This window comes from Natator depressus, chromosome 1 (genome assembly GCF_965152275.1).
Source record: "Natator depressus isolate rNatDep1 chromosome 1, rNatDep2.hap1, whole genome shotgun sequence".
NCBI classification, from domain to species: Eukaryota; Metazoa; Chordata; order Testudines; family Cheloniidae; genus Natator; species Natator depressus.
Genome location: NC_134234.1, coordinates 162,830,845 through 162,846,595, shown reverse-complemented (window position 1 = coordinate 162,846,595; position 15,751 = coordinate 162,830,845). Strand labels below are relative to the sequence as shown.

General features: G+C 43.1%; 1 protein-coding gene across 3 annotated transcripts in view; it reads left to right on the top strand.

The window, feature by feature from the left end:
* Positions 1–4,822: 4,822 nt before the first annotated feature.
* The window catches only part of IFNAR2 (interferon alpha and beta receptor subunit 2), a 35,952-nt gene continuing 25,023 nt past the window's right edge, over positions 4,823–15,751 (top strand). For 2 of the 3 annotated variants that reach the window (XM_074970652.1, XM_074970633.1), the window contains exons 1-2: positions 4,823–4,932; positions 13,449–13,493. The gene's annotated coding sequence lies outside the window, so the exon portion shown is untranslated. The remainder of the gene's footprint in view (positions 4,933–13,448; positions 13,494–15,751) is intronic. The other variant, XM_074970643.1, reaches the window with a different exon arrangement.

Here is a 15,751-nt window from a genome sequence, read left to right as displayed (position 1 = left end):
AGAGCTGCCTGGCCGCGCCTTCACGTAGGACCCGGAGAAGGGACATGCCACTGCTTTCGGGAGCCACTTGAGGTAAGCACCGCTTGGAGCCTGCACCCCTGAGCCTCTCCCCACACCCCAACCCCGTGCCTCAACCCTGATCCTCCTCCCGCCCTCCAGACCCCTCGGTCCCAGCCCAGAGCCCCCTCCTACACCCTAAACTCCTCATCCCCAGCCCCACCCCAGAGCCCTCATCCCCTCCCACACCCCAACCCCAATTCTGTGAACATTCATGGCCCGCCATACAATTTCTATTCCCAGATGTGGCCCTCAGGCCAAAAACTTTTCCCACCCCTGCAGTAAACGTACACATCTGTTCAGAAAAAAATTAAACTGCTTTTTATCTAATTTTCAGATCTTACAGTTTGATATATTAACTTGATCTCAATACTGAGGCAACAATGAAGCCACAAACCATGTTGTGAAGCATGACTGATACTGTGAAAGTGTGGTTATGTTACTGACATATACTGCAACAAAAGAAGCATGCACTAGCTACTTAGCCAGTCAAATGTAGGAAGTGACTGTTATGCACAGGATTTATAAATAACAGTAGCAGAAACCTGGTTGTTCCTTGTGAAGCCTACAACCAAGGCCCATTATAAAGGAGAGAGCACATACAGAAGAGGAAGCAGAAAGGCCTAGGACAGCAAAGTGGTAATACCCTTAAATCAGAATGCCTCTACAAACACTGTCAACAAACTAAGGCAGACTGCTAGACTTAATTAGAGATAAGGGTCCAAGAACTGCCCTGATAGAGGACAAACTTAGGAGGGCCAGTCAGGAGCAGCAGAGACCCCTCAAAAGACCACACCAGGAGCCAGGGCCACCAACACAGAACAGTATGGTGACTCTCAAAACTAAAACTGTCTTCATTTGAAATTAGTGCTTTCAGTTTATGCTCACATTCTTTGTAAGCATTTGATCTGCCTATGTAACCACCAGAGAACTATTCTCTGCCACTTCAAGTAGCCTGAGAACAGATTAAACTGTAACTGGATGTTGGAAAAGCCGAAAAAGTTGCATCAGAGTGGTATTGATAAACCTTGTGCATGTCAGCAGTTAGAGCTTGAGGTCTTACTGGGGAAATACATCATGTTAAAAAACACACCAGCTAACTAACTATTTTATTGTAAACATACATTAACTTTCCATACAAATATTAAGAAATCTTATTTGTACGTTGTATTAACTTTAAAGACTAGTTTGTGTTTGGTCAAACTCTTATCTGTGCATTTATTTTGTTCAAATTCCAAAAATAACCATGTATTATAAAAATCTACTTGGTTCTGATAAGTCTTTTGTTTTTTTTTTCCACTGAAAGTATTTTTCATACTTTATTTCTCCATGCCACTAATGTTGGAGGATCTATCACTTAAAACACACACACACACACACACAAAATATGAGCTATCATACAGCTGGTTGCTGGTAGTAATTATGACTGTTATCTAAGGGTCCTTCCTGTGGTTAATCACCGCATTTGGACTGTAACCTATTAGAACGACTTCTGAGAGTAGCCTAACTTTAACTTGTTATTTTTCTGCATAATACTATTGGGGCATTCCCACCATATTCTATTCTATATAGGTTCTTACCCTATGCTCATCACCATAGAATCTGCACATCTTCCAGTAGTGAATTAAGCAACATGACTACACATCTGTCACATGGTGTTAGTTCTCTCATCCTCTGCCGAAAAGCAGAAGCATGTGCAGTGAAGTATCTTGTTTTGGTAGGGAGTGTGGGGGTGTGTGTTTGTTTCAGTATAAATGTAGCTATTACAGTGTGTTTGTTAGAGAAGGCAAAGTCAAACAAATCTGACTTGGAGTGGAAAACACTGAGGTATGAAATGGTCCTTAGTTCTTGAGGGTGTTTTCTGCAGAAAGGTCCCAGTTCTTCCACATCCTCTCCAGTATTTATGACTCCCTTTTTTATATATTTTCCTGAGCTTAAATAGAGTGAGTTACCATTGACTAATATACTTCGTAATAATTTTCATTAAATGGCTACACAAATACATGAGATGTTGGCCTTCCTCCAGATAGTCTCCCCCTGTTCCGAAGTGGTATCTATTTTAACTAACCTGATGTTAAACATTAGTGTGGGCAAGGATAGTCATGTTTAAAAATGTTAACTAGTCACGGTTAAACTTAAGATCGCCTCCTACACTGATGCCTGATTTAAAGGGTACCTTAGGGTTACCACAACCAGTTAACATGTTTTTAACCATAGCCTTTTCGCCACTAAGGGAAAAGTAGTATTAACCGTCATGTTAGTTAAAACATGTCAGTCTTGTGATTAGGACACAGGACTAGGAATCAGAAAATTCTTGAGATTTCTCTTAAATGCTCCGTACCTCAGGTTCACCATATGAACCGTAAAAAAGGTAGAATATTTTCTTACCCCACAGGGGTACTGTGAGGCTTAATTTATTAATGCTCATGAGGCCCTCAAACATTATAATCACAAGCACCAAATTTACTTACAAGTAAAACAATACTACTGGAATGGGTCCTATGTTAATGACAAAGTTCCAGATTGTGGCTCTTATACTGGTTTTGTACAATAATATCTGGAAAGATAAACCAACAGCTTCCTTCCCTCCAAAAAAAAAAAAAAGAGAGAGAGACCTCAGACCCTTCCAGCACAATCAAAAGCCCTTCCAAAAGCCCCCAAAACATAGCTCCCTTTACCACAGTATTCCTTCCACCATTAAAAACAGAGAATTATGAGCTCCTGATATTTTGGCAAAGAGCTCCCATAAAAATCCACCTCCCTCACCCCCTACTGGCCTGTCTAAACACAAAAGCTGTACTGTTTTAAGTGTAGTTAAAGTGACACAACCTCCTACCTTCCAGTATTGATTCAATTTTATCAGTATAAAGGTACTTATACAAGTACAGCTAGACCCCTATGGAAAGGTCCCTTTATATCAATATAACTGCATCCAAAGTGGGAGTTATATAATTATTTCAGTCAAAATCATGCTCCTAACCAACAGTTATACTGGTAAAAAAAACTGGGTGTAGACCAGGCCTTAGTCTGAGACAGATCTCCTGTTTTAGGCATGTATGAGTTGAAAAGAGAGGTCAGGGACTAGGGATCAAACAGAACAGTACTTCCTCATCATAAAGAAAGATGCAACATCTTTAGCTAAGCCAAGTTATGTTGCATGCCCTGAGAATTCCTGTTATACTAAATAGTTATACTGTGTTTCTGAGAAACACACTGAGTATTAATAGGTTTCAGAGTAGCAGCCGTGTTAGTCTGTATTCGCAAAAAGAAAAGGAGTACTAGTGGCACCTTAGAGACTAACCAATTAATTTATTTGAGCTCTCTATAGCTTATGCTCAAATAAATTGGTTAGTCTCTAAGATGCCACTAGTACTCCTTTTCTTTTTGAGTATTAATAGTGCAGCTGAGAGTCTGGCTATATAACAGGGAAGCAAAGTGAAGTGATGAGGTTCAACAAGGACAAGAGCAGAGTCCTGCACTTAGGAAGGAAGAATCCCATGCACCACTATGGACTGGCTAAGCAGCAGTTCTGCAGAAAATGATCCAGGGATTACAGTGGACTAGAAGCTGGATATGAGTCAGCAGTGTGCCCTTGTTGACAAGAAGGCCAACGGCATATTGGGCTGTATTAGCAGGAGCATTGCCAGCAGATCGAGGGACGTGATTATTCCCCTCTATCCAGCACTGGTGAGGCCGCACCTGGAGCACTGCATCCAGTTTTGGTCCCCGCATTACAGAAGGGATGTGGACAAATTAGAGAGAGTCCAGCGGAGGGCAATGAAAATGGTTAGGGGGCTGGGGCACATGACTTACGAGGAGAGGCTGAGGGAACTGGCGTTATTAGGTCTGCAGAAAAAAAGAGTGAGGGGGGATTTGATAGCAGCCTTCAACTACCTGAAGGGGCATTCCAAAGAGGATGGAGCTTGGCTATTCTCAGTGGTGGCAGATGACAGGACAAGGAGTAATGGTCTCAAGTTGGAGTGGGGGAGGTCTAGGTTGGATATTAGGAAATACTATTTCACTAGGAGGGTGGTGAAGAAGCACTGGAATGGGTTACCTAGGGAGGTGGTGGTGGAAACTCCATCCTTAGAGGTTTTTAAGGCCCAGCTTGACAGAGCCCTGCCTGGGATGATTTAGTTGGAGGCTGGTCCTGCTTTGAGCAGAGGGTTGGACTAGATAACCTCCTGAGGTCTCTTCCAACCCTAATCTTATAGGATTCTAAGTGCAGCAGTAGGGAAGATTTGAGGTGTGAGGGGGTGCTGAGTGAGGTGGGGTGTGTGGTGAAGGGGGTTGGAGGGTGCACAGGGGGGCTAGTTGTGGTGGGTGTGCAGGGGGTTGGAGGGTGCTACTAGCTGAGTGGCAAGGGTTTTGGGGGAGCGAGAGGTGTATGGGGCTGTATGGGGTCATTGGGTATGTATGGGGATGTTGAGCAAGTTGTAGTGTCTGATTAGGGGATTTGTAGGGGCTGCTGGGGGGTGGTTTATGATCGGGGGCTGTAGGGGGGGTTGTGCTGTGTGGTCAGAGGGTGTCTAGGGGAGTGTTGGGGGGTAGCGGTGGATTGGTGGGGAGCTGTAAGGGGTAGTGGGGGGCGGGGGAGGCTGTGGCATATGCGGGGCTGGCTCCCGCCGCAGGCTCACGCACTGGTCGCGGTCCTCGCTCTTCTCGGGGAAGCAAGCGGCTCCGCAGTAGCATTTAAGGGAGCCCGGCCAGCGGGGCCCAGGATGTGCAGATGCCCCGAGCTCACGCACCACCCTCGTTTCCGCCCCGCGATGCAGATCCCGCCCAGGCGCTTTCGCTTTAGCCCTAAGCCCGGCCCGGGTCGCCATGAGAAGCCGCCGGGCGCCCCGGCTCCTAGCGGGGCCGCGCCGCTGCCAGGTACAGGGGGCGCTGGGGAAGCAGGCGAGCGGATTGCCCGGCAGGGAGCAAGGCGGGGCCGGCCCCCTCGCCTCCCAGCCCCGGGCCTGTGCTGCCGCCCCCTGCCGCGCTCGGCTGGCAGCGGGGCTGGGGCCTTGGGCCGGAGGCTGCAGCTGCGGCCCCCGAGCGCCCCGCTTGCTGCCCCGGGGTGCGGCCGCCCTGGGGGTAGCGCCGGGCTCTGGAACGGCGCGGGGCTGTCGCTGGGGCAGGGAGCCTGTTTCCAGTCAGAGAGGTGGTGCGGGAGAGCGGCTGGCTGGGAGGGATTGGGGGGGCCCTTCTAGGGATTTCCCAACACCCCCGCATGTGGTCAGCTAGTTACAGCGCAGTGTTGCCAGTGTAGTCAGTGGTTAGAAATTTGAATTGAAACTGAAGCATTAAAATACACACTTTAAAAGCGCATGCAGTGTTTGATAAAATACTTGTACCTGGAAAAGTATACTAGGTTTGAAAAGTATAAACAAAGACTAGCTTCCTCATACAGCTGTTGGTTTTTCTGACACTGTCAGCATGTTCATTTCCACAATGCTGATCAACCTTATAATTTCAAATTCTGATTTGTAAGCAAGATCTGACTGAGTTCTGCCCGACAGCTAGTGATGAGCCAGGGGAGGGGTGGAAGGCTTCAGGACCAGACTGTATTTACATGAACTCACCTACTCTGCCTAGGTATCCAGCAGACAGAGCTGTGTTACCCAAGTGGTCAATTTTGGTTGGTGGTGGGTTACAAATCACTTTAGTATTGAATGTGGGGGTCATGAAGTGTTATCCTTATTGTATGAGTAAAGGGCAGCAGAACTATACTTAGTCTGTCCTGATTGAGGGGTTCACCCTCAATGTTTAATTTTTGCCAGGGCTGAGCCCCAGCCCCTTTAGGCTTGACAGTTTATAGCCCTGACAGTTTATAGCCCAGGACCTCTGGGCTTGCCACATCAGTTATGAAAGTAAAGAACTTGCTTGAGCTCCAGCACCTCTTTCATTACAAATGAAGTACTGGTCACCCTCAATTGAACTGCACTTGATAAGCAAGGGGTTTGGATTGCAGATCCCAGTGGAGCTGAGGGGAGAGACACAGACACAGGCAGGGGTTTTGCTTGGTGGCAAGGGCTGTGCCTAAGAGTCACAGGCACTATTTGACTTGTATCTCTCCCCTATTTAAAGATAAAGCTTATTAGGTGCCAGAGTGTGTCTTTTGTTAAGTGACCACTAGAGCTGAAATCACTAATAATCAGATCTAAGTGCTTAGACCTGGTGTAGGACAGTATTACTGTGGAAAAGACAGCCTAGCCTGCACTTGCTATGAGGTTCCCACACTGAGAGCTCGGTGGAACCTCAAGAGACTGACTCACAGAGATCACAGTGGTAGCAGAAGGTGATGGCACAGGGCCAGCAGCAATGGAGTGATGGAGTGAATGGTGGCATGATAAACAACAGCAGCCAGAGCATGGCAAGCACCTGGAGGAATGAGCAAGGTGCCTTCTCCTCCACACCTCCCAGGGTGGGAAGTGAACTCATGAGAAAGCACCTTTGAACTCTGGGTCCTTGCTGACCAAGGACAACAACTATGGGTGGGGTGCGGTAGAGGGAGAAGGAAGGGGCATGTTAAAGGAACATTTGTTGTACTATGTTTTAGTGACGGTTCTAGAATGCTAGACTTTTATAAATTTCCTAGTAGGCCAAATTTTTTTTAAAACAAAAACACATTTGCCAGGGTTGTTATCTTGAGAGGTCATTATCTTGGGGAGTTTCTGTACTAAACATAATTAATTTCTGCATAAGAATGGCCATATTGGATCAGACCCATGGTCCATCTAGCCCAGTACCTCGTCTTCCAGCAGTGGCCAATGCCAGGTGCTTCAAAGGGAATTAACAGAACAGGGCAATTAATCGAGTGATCCATCCCCTGTCATCCACTCCCAGCTTCTGGCAAGCAGAGGCTCTCAGAGCATGATATTGCATCCCTGCCCACGCTGAATAATAGCCATTGATTAACATTTGTTAATCCTGAAGTTGGACACTGGTTCTGAACAAGACCAGCAAATGCTCACTATTGTTCTGCAAGAAACTCAACTGACTGGTTAGAAGCATGCAGTGCAACAGTGAAAGACTCAGCCGCTGAAAACATGAAGAACTCCCTCACCGCATTCAGAAAATGTGCGTACATGGCAGATGAATGAACCAGTACAAATGGGTGTCAAGTATTAAGTCACTGTGTACGTTATCTTGATGTCAGTGGTAGGCTGTATCTGACAACCCATGTCTTAGAGTTAAATGCTTGTAAATTGAATTTCAAAAAGAGATGGCTGTTTGTGCATTTCATGGAGCTGCAAACTTCTCTGGAAGACATAATGGAGTACAAGTTTTGATCAGACAAAAGTGTAACCCTAATCTCTCCAATACACAATGCAGAGGCCATCTACTCCAACTAGCACTAGTAGGAGCTTCAGAATCTTCAAAAGGCATTTGAAAAGCTATAAACTTAATGTCTTCATTATACTTTTTTCAGCAAGAGTCCAAAAGGACTGAACTTCTTGGATAATATAGAAGATACACTGGGACTGAAGTTCAAATTAGCCAGCGGGTTTTCCCAGATTGGACTTTCTCATGAGCTATCCTTGGCTGTTGTCTTAAAATTCCTGCAGCCATTATTATTGACTTTGGAAAGTATCTACCAAGACGGGACAAATCTAAGTAGTGAGGCTGGTGGACTGCTTTTGCTACTACGTTCAGAGAAGACAATCGTCCTTCTCTCTTGTAAGTCTACTTGAAACTGCTTGAGGCATTAAACTATGCCATCCAGGCATCTGCTACAACAGTAGTAGATCTCTCTCCAACAGTGGAAGCTACGCTTGGATCAATCAGAGAGATATCCATTGAAAAAAAACTTACTGGAAGAAGCAAAGACTTCAGTTCAGAAGTTGACTAATTAGGGCACTTCTATTGACTCCTTAAATGAAGAGGACAAGAAGTGTTTGTTAAGCCACCTGAAAAAAAATAAAATACACAGACTTGATTCTTACATCTTTACAACAGCAACTTCTGCATTCTGTCAGCCTCTACGTAGCTTTTACAGATGCCCGTCTTGTAGACCACTGACAGTTGAGTGGAATGAGGTACTACCTGCAATGGGGCTGCCCTGTGATCACGACAGAATAGAGAGTTTGAACACAAAGTGGAATATCATATGATGAACCAATGAAGATTTGACTTCAACTTCATCATCGCTAGTGGTTTGGCCCAATTTTTAGCCTATGTTTCCTGGGATGAAAGTAGTAGGAATTAATCTCTTTCTAGTCCCAGTCACAACAGCTACAGTTGAGCATTTTTTCCTTATTGAATAGAATTGTGTTCTGAAAGAAGTCGCCTTCTGCGGGATCATGAGCATATCTTGAAGGACTGGAAGTACCGGGCACATAAGACGCCACCAAAAATGAATGCACTGCATTTGAGAAGTTAATAGACTTGTGCAAAATTACAACAAGAAACCAAGAAGGATGTAGATATAGTGCTTCATACTAGGCTTGTGCAGCCAATTTTAAATTTGTGTGATTTAAAAACAGGAGTTAAATCTAATAAAGTGGTCATGAAACATTTTTCCATTTTTACTACGGTGCAATACAGCCCACCTTTGCTCTAACGATCTCACTCCTCATTGGTCCTCACCACCCCCCTCCCATATTTTGAACACCCCCACCTAATTTCAATTCCTGGTGAAAACACTGGCACCAAGCCTACTCAGGTTCAAGGTGTGTGGGGGAGCAGGGATGTCTGGGATTTTCTTCTGCTCTGCTGCAGACCACAGCTCTTCCAGAGGACAGAGCTGTTACAAGCAGGAGGGATTGAAGAGTGGAAGCAAGTAGGTCATTTTACCTCCACTCCTTGCTTGCCCTCCTGAGCTCTTCCAGTGTGGCAGACAAGCCCCTGCGAACATTCGGAGAAATACTGAGGATACTCTACTCCCACCCACCCACCCCCATGTCCCTGCACTGTTGTAGTAGTTCAAGTGTAGACAGGACTTAGGGCAGAACCCCTCCCATCTGCATTTCTCTAGTTAATCCAGCTGCCTAAGCAGCAGTAGTTAGTGCTAGGTCTATGGAAGACTTCTTTCCTCGACCTAGCACTGTCTACATGGGCACTTAGGTCCGTTTAACTAGATCACTGAAGGGTGTGGATTTTTCACACCCCTGCCCTGAGCAACATAGCTGGATTAATCTAAATTTCTCATGTAGCCCAGCCTTTAGGCTCATGGAGGCCACCCCAAGTGGCCCATGGGCCTTAATAAGTTTGTTTAATCTTTGGCTGTTTGCCAAGGGGCTGATGAGCTAAGAGAGTTTGTGGGTCACTAAAAGTAATGAACTGTTGTGGGGAGGAGTTGCTAAGCAACCTAAGGCTCATGGGAGTTGAGGAAGTGATGAGCCTCTTAAGGGCCCAAGGTGGACCAGGCCTCATGAGGTTCACAGAGATAAGGAGGTTGTCAGGGGGCTGGAGAGCTTACTAAGGCCATGTCTAAACGTACTGCACTGCAGCAGTACAGCTGTACCAATGTAGCTGCACTGCATCTAGCGAAGACATGTTATGCCGATGGGAGAGAGCTCCCCCTTTGCATAATAAAAACACCTCAGTGAATGGCAGAAGCTGTCAAGGTTCCTCCCCCACTCTGAACTCTAGGGTACAGATGTGGGGACCTGCATGAAAAACCTCCTAAGCTTATCTTTACCAGCTTAGGTCAAAACTTCCCCAAGGTACAAAAAATATTCCACCCTTTTGTCCTTGGATTGGCCGCTACCACCACCAAACAAATACTGGTTACTGGGGAAGAGCTGTTTGGACACATCTTTCCCCCCAAAATACTTCCCAAAAACCTTGCACCCCACTTCCGGGACAAGGTTTGGTAAAAAGCCTCACCAATTTGCCTAGGTGACTACAGACCCAAACCCTTGGATCTGAGAACAATGAAAAAGCATTCAGTTTTCTTACAAAAAGACTTTTAATAGAAATAGAAGTAAATAGAAATAAAAAAAATCCCCCCTGTAAAGTCAGGATGGTAGATACCTTACAGGATAATTAGATTCAAAACATAGAGAACCCCTCTAGGCAAAAACCTTAAGTTACAAAAAAGATACACAGACAGAAATAGTTATTCTATTCAGCACAATTCTTTTCTCAGCCATTTAAAGAAATCATAATCTAACACATACCTAGCTAGATTACTTACTAAAAGTTCTAAGGCTTCATTCCTGGTCTATCTCCGGCAAAGACAGAATGTAGACAGACCCACATACCCTTTGTTTCTCTCCCTCCCCCCAGCTTTTGAAAGTATCTTGTCTCCTCATTGGTCATTTTGGTCAGGTGCCAGCGAGGTTACTTTTAGCTTCTTAACCCTTTACAGGTGAGAGGAGATTTCCTCTGGCCAGGAGGGATTTTAAAGGGGTTTACCCTTCCCTTTATATTTATGACAGAAGCTATGTCAGCAGGAGAAGTTCCCACCAACATAGGGCTGGACACACGAGTGATTATGTTGGTGTAAGTTATGGCGCTCAGGAGGTGATTTATTCACACCTCTGAGTGACATAAGTTATGCCAACATAGGCTATAGTGTAGACTTAGCTTAAGTTTTAGGGGAGTCAGAGGCAACAGGTAAGGGAATAAGAAAAGGAGTACTTGTGGCACCTTAGAGACTAGCAAATTTATTTGAGCATAAGCTTTCGTGAGCTACAGCTCACTTCATTGGATGCAAGGTAAGGGAATGTTCACTCGCTGGAACTCCTTTTATGGGGACTAAGGAGCAACACAGGATAGCCTGATGGAATGTGACAACGGTTCAAGAGTCTCTTCTTGGGAGATGGGCAGCAGAATGTGGACAGACTTTCCCCCGATTCTGCTGATCCTCCAAGCTTCTTGCCAGGCATAGTCCCACCCAACTTCCCATTTCTGCAAGAGAGCCCCAGTCCTGTAGACATTAGGAGGCCAATTGGAGTGGAACCCACTTCCTATTTATGTACTGATCCTGAGCGCCTACAAGGTTTAGGGGAATGGGACTTTTCAATAGATCTGCAGCAGGCAAATCTTTGTTCCCCTGGATATCTTTAAGCAAGAGTAGTCAGTTAAAAGGGTGATAGTGGTATTGTTCACTTCATTTATAGTCCAGCTATCAGACTCCTGTTCATGAGAGTTTGGCCTGAAATATTGCAGACACATATCAGTGTTTTCATAGAATATCAGGGTTGGAAGGGACCTCAGGAGGTAATCTAGTCCAACCCCCTGCTCAAAGCAGGGCCAATCCCCAATTTTTGCCCTGATCCCTAAATGGCCCCCTCAAGGATTAAACTCACAACCCTGGGTTTAGCAGGCCAATGCTCAAACCACTGAGCTATCCTTTCCCCTCGTGCCCCCCCCCCCCCCCATTATATGGTATGTTACCATTCAAGGTTAAGTTAAACAGCCAATATTAGAAACCTGGAAATTCAGAGTTGAGTTTGAATTCTCAAGTAGGACACTGATTAAGGGGATGGCTCGTTTGAGTGCTAGTTCTTTCCTAGTGAAGCCTGAGGCCTCATTTTCACTAAAAAGTTACGTCGACCCATCTACATCACTCAAAAGTGTCAAATCCACCCCCCTGAGAGATGTAGTTTTAAGCTGAGCTAACCCTGGTTTACACAGTGCTAGATCGATGGAGGAATTTTTCCGCTGACCTAGGTACTGCCTCTCAAGGAGGTGGATTGACTATAGCAACAGAGAATCGCTCCTGTTGTAGTGAGTGTCTACACTGATGTTCTGCAGCAACATAGCTGCAGCTGTGTCATGTTCCGAGTGTAAACATTGCCTGAGGCAAAGTTTCACAGTTCTGGACATAACTGTCAGTATTCCATTACACAGAATAGTCATCAGCAAGTGTGAATGCAGTGCTATTGTAGAAGTGAGGCTGTGGAAAAAAATTTCCACCATTCTTTCCATTGTCCATATACAGATCCAAATCACCAAGTTTGCATTCTGTCATTGTGGATGTAGGGAAAACCCTTTTCAAGAGGGACACATGCTGTTCTTTCAAATATTAGAAGTTGAAAGGGAAATTAAGGATTGGTAATTGACAAATTCCTTATCCCAAAAACTACAAAATGTATTAAAATTAACCAAAGCTTAATTTCAAAGTCAACTTGCATTTTGATAGCAATTTCTTAAACAAAAGTTATGCCCATAATGTATGGCTAAATCAGACTTGAAGAAACCAATAGAGTATGGTATTTTGCCACTTCCCATTATATTTTTAGATTTAAAGATGTCCACAGCAATGGCCTCGACTTCTTTTCAGCTTGTTTTAACGCACACAAGTCACTGCCAGATATTTTAGATAGAGAACTGTAAAACTGATCCATAAATGAAATCTGTGACAGATTGCAGTTTTCCCTCTTTCAATTTATTTCTCTCCCTGAAAGATCCAAAACAAATACTTCCTTAAGCTTAATTATAAAAAGCTAACACTGCAATACTTTGGCTCCATTCAGAGAATATAATGTGGTTGCAATTCTAGTGGGGCAGAATTGTTATTTGAATGTATCTCAACAAATGCAATTTTAAAAGTTTCTAGTATTTGGTGGTGGTGGTCGGCTTTTTTTTTAAATTATAACATTTAAAGTTTATATGCATTGTAAGAACATTTATGTGCCTGCAAGCCTTTGCCTCAGCTTTTTTTTTTGGTAAAAAGAATTTATATTGTACTTCTGAGTTTTTTTTCCTGTAACAAATATTTAGAAAGCACTAGAGAAAATGTTGAAAAGATGACCAGTTGAGTTCATGAACTGTGAAGTAGGTGAGCATTAAATGCTGTAACTAGTCTTTAGATTTGACTGTCTCCCATTTTACAAAAGGCCAGATAAAATTCCTTTTAAGTAAGAAGATTTCCAGGTTGCTGTATAACTTCAGGATGACAGATTTAGCCATATGTAATCCCTTATGCTACATCACAGATTAGAATTAATTATGCACTATAATTCCATAAACAGTGTTTTCTGCTGCTGCGAAGTGCTGACTGTTTATAAGAGACACTACATCCAGACAACTGAAAGAATTTAGTTGACTTTTCTTAGGTTGCTACTGTTTCATTAATACTTGGAAATACATGTATTATAGGGATGGTGAAACTACCTTCTGTCAGTGCTTGGGGCATGCCTGTTTGTTTTTAAGATGACCTTTCAATATCAGGGAGGGACTCTAGAAAGCAAGAATTTACTTTAAACCACTTGCATTTATCTCCTCTTTGTACAATACTAACCTGTTGGAGTGTAGTGTATCACTGTAGAATATAGCATTTACAGTGATGTACATTTGGGTGATGTCAGATATGTGGCATTGTACTGATTTACCTCGGTATTTGTAATTTATTTAATGTTTAATCCCTTTCATTTATATTAAATGTCATGTAATGCGTTTCTTCTGTCTGCTAAAGGCTTCTTTTTCCATTCTCTTTTCTTCCTTTCCTGCAGGGTTGTTTGCATGTGTATTTAGACCTTTCAGCTACAGAAGCGTGTGTAAGTAATTTAGTTCCCTGGATTAAAGAGTTTCAATACACCTCTAACAGCAGTATTAAGCAGCCATGCTGAGAACAGTAATTCAGTTAAGGAGGATTTTGAAATTTCAAAATCTGGTTTCATTCTGACATGAACAAAACCAAAATTTCAAAGCTCTCCACAAAAATGTAGATCCAAAAAAGTTTTAGAAACATTGAAAAGGCATTGTTTTGACCTTTTCAAAATGTTTCTGATGCTCCCCAACCTGCCCAGAGTCCTAGCAACCCAGTAGGTGGGCAGGCTGGCAGGAAATCTGCCTGGTTTCTGTCAGAATTTATTCAAGACAGATCTTCACAGAACACTTAGATTTGATGAATATGCTAGTTCTAATTTTCCCCACAAGCTGTACTGCTTAACCACAAAGTACTGAATCTTGTTAGCATGTTACTTGATTTTAAATCAGTATCATTTTAAAGATAAATTATTCATTGTATCATATGCATGACTGTATGGACATGCCTGTTACTTTGGTTATTCAGCAGAATATTTAGAACAGAGTCCTAAAGGTAACTAATACATCTACCTTGCATAGCACTAGATATTCAGTACTTTGCATGTATCTTGTGATTTATTGTAAGGATTAAGATTAAAAGAAATATCCATGTTTTGGAAATTGACACAGTAATGCAGATGTGCAAACTTGAACAATGGTTTCATTCAATAGCTGATCATGTCTAAGCTTTCTGTTGAAGAGCATTCCATCACTTTTCAAAACACATTCCATTGCGGGTTTAGGGGCTGGTTCTGAAAATGTTTACCTTTATGCTTGACTTTGCACATGAGTATTTTCACCGACTTCAGTGGACTACTCGTACGTCCAGATAAGCATGTGCATAAATGTTTGCAGGATCAGGGCCTTGGGGCAAGATCCTGCAAAGAGGTGGTCTTGGGAAGCCCATTTTGAATAGATGGATATTTTAAGGATCCAATCCTTCAAAGGTGACATGCTAAAGTGTACTTCTGCTCTTTAAAGAGACTGTAAAAAGGGCATTGTGAGGTTCCATTTATTGTCTTTCAGTGGCATCTGAATGAAGTTTGCTCATTGCTGTTAAATATTTTCATTAATGACTGGTATAATGGAGTAGATTATAAAATTTGCAGAGGACACCAACCTGGGAGGGTTGCAAGCACTTGGGAGGACAAGATTAGAATTAAGAATTATCTTGATGAATTGGTCTGAAATTAGTAGAGACAAGTGCATAGTACTATATTTAGGAAGAAATAAATAACTGGCTAGGCAGCAGTATGGCAGAAAAAGGATCTGAGGGTTATAATGGAGCAAAATTGAATGAGTCAGCAGTGCGATGCTATGGCAAAAAAGGCAAATATTCTAGGATGTAGTAACAGGAATACCATCTGTAAAACCCAGGAAGTAGTTGTCCTGAGCTGCTTGGCACAGGCAATGCCTCAGAGAGTATTGTGCCCAGTTCTGGGTGCACATACTTTAAGTCATGAACAAATTAGAGTCGGAGGATAGCAACACAAATAAGAGGTTTAGAAAAACATGATCTACGAGGAAAGGTTGAACGTATTGGATATGCTTAATCCAAAGAAGGCCCAGGATGGGAGCAAAAATATTTCTTTAAATATGGGAAAGGTTGTTCAGTTTGATTGATCAGTTCTGTTTGTTTAGCAAAGGTAGGACAAGTAGTAATTGGCTTTATCTGCAGTAAGGGAGATTTAGGTTAGATATTAGGAAAAGAATTAAAAGCCACACTTAACCACCCTTACTGTTAATTTCTTGGAACAGGATACATGGGGAAGTTGTGTAATCCCCATTCTTGGAGATTTATAAGAACGGGGTAGATAAATATCTGAATACCTGTAAGGAATGGTCTAGGTATACTTAATCCTGCCTCAGCAGGGGGGTATGGATTTGATAGCCTCTCCAGGTCCCTTCCAGCCCTACATTTCTAGGATTTCTAAAAAGTGTTGTTTTTTTCCCTGTCTAACTTGTAAAATTTCCCCAAGACATAAAAGTCAAAATTGTTTCTGGCTCAAGCGTTCTCACCAGAAATAAGGTTTCTTCAGGACAAATTATGCCCTCATTTATATCTGTTCATTGAAAGCAATCAGGTTGCAAAAATGGAACTTAGTGCACTGTTTGGAATTTAAGGCTACATCCTAAAAATATTTTACTGATATTATGATAGAATAATTATGGCCAAGAGTAATATAATTATGAAGTCTATTTTGTGCATCTTGAATTTCCCCTCATG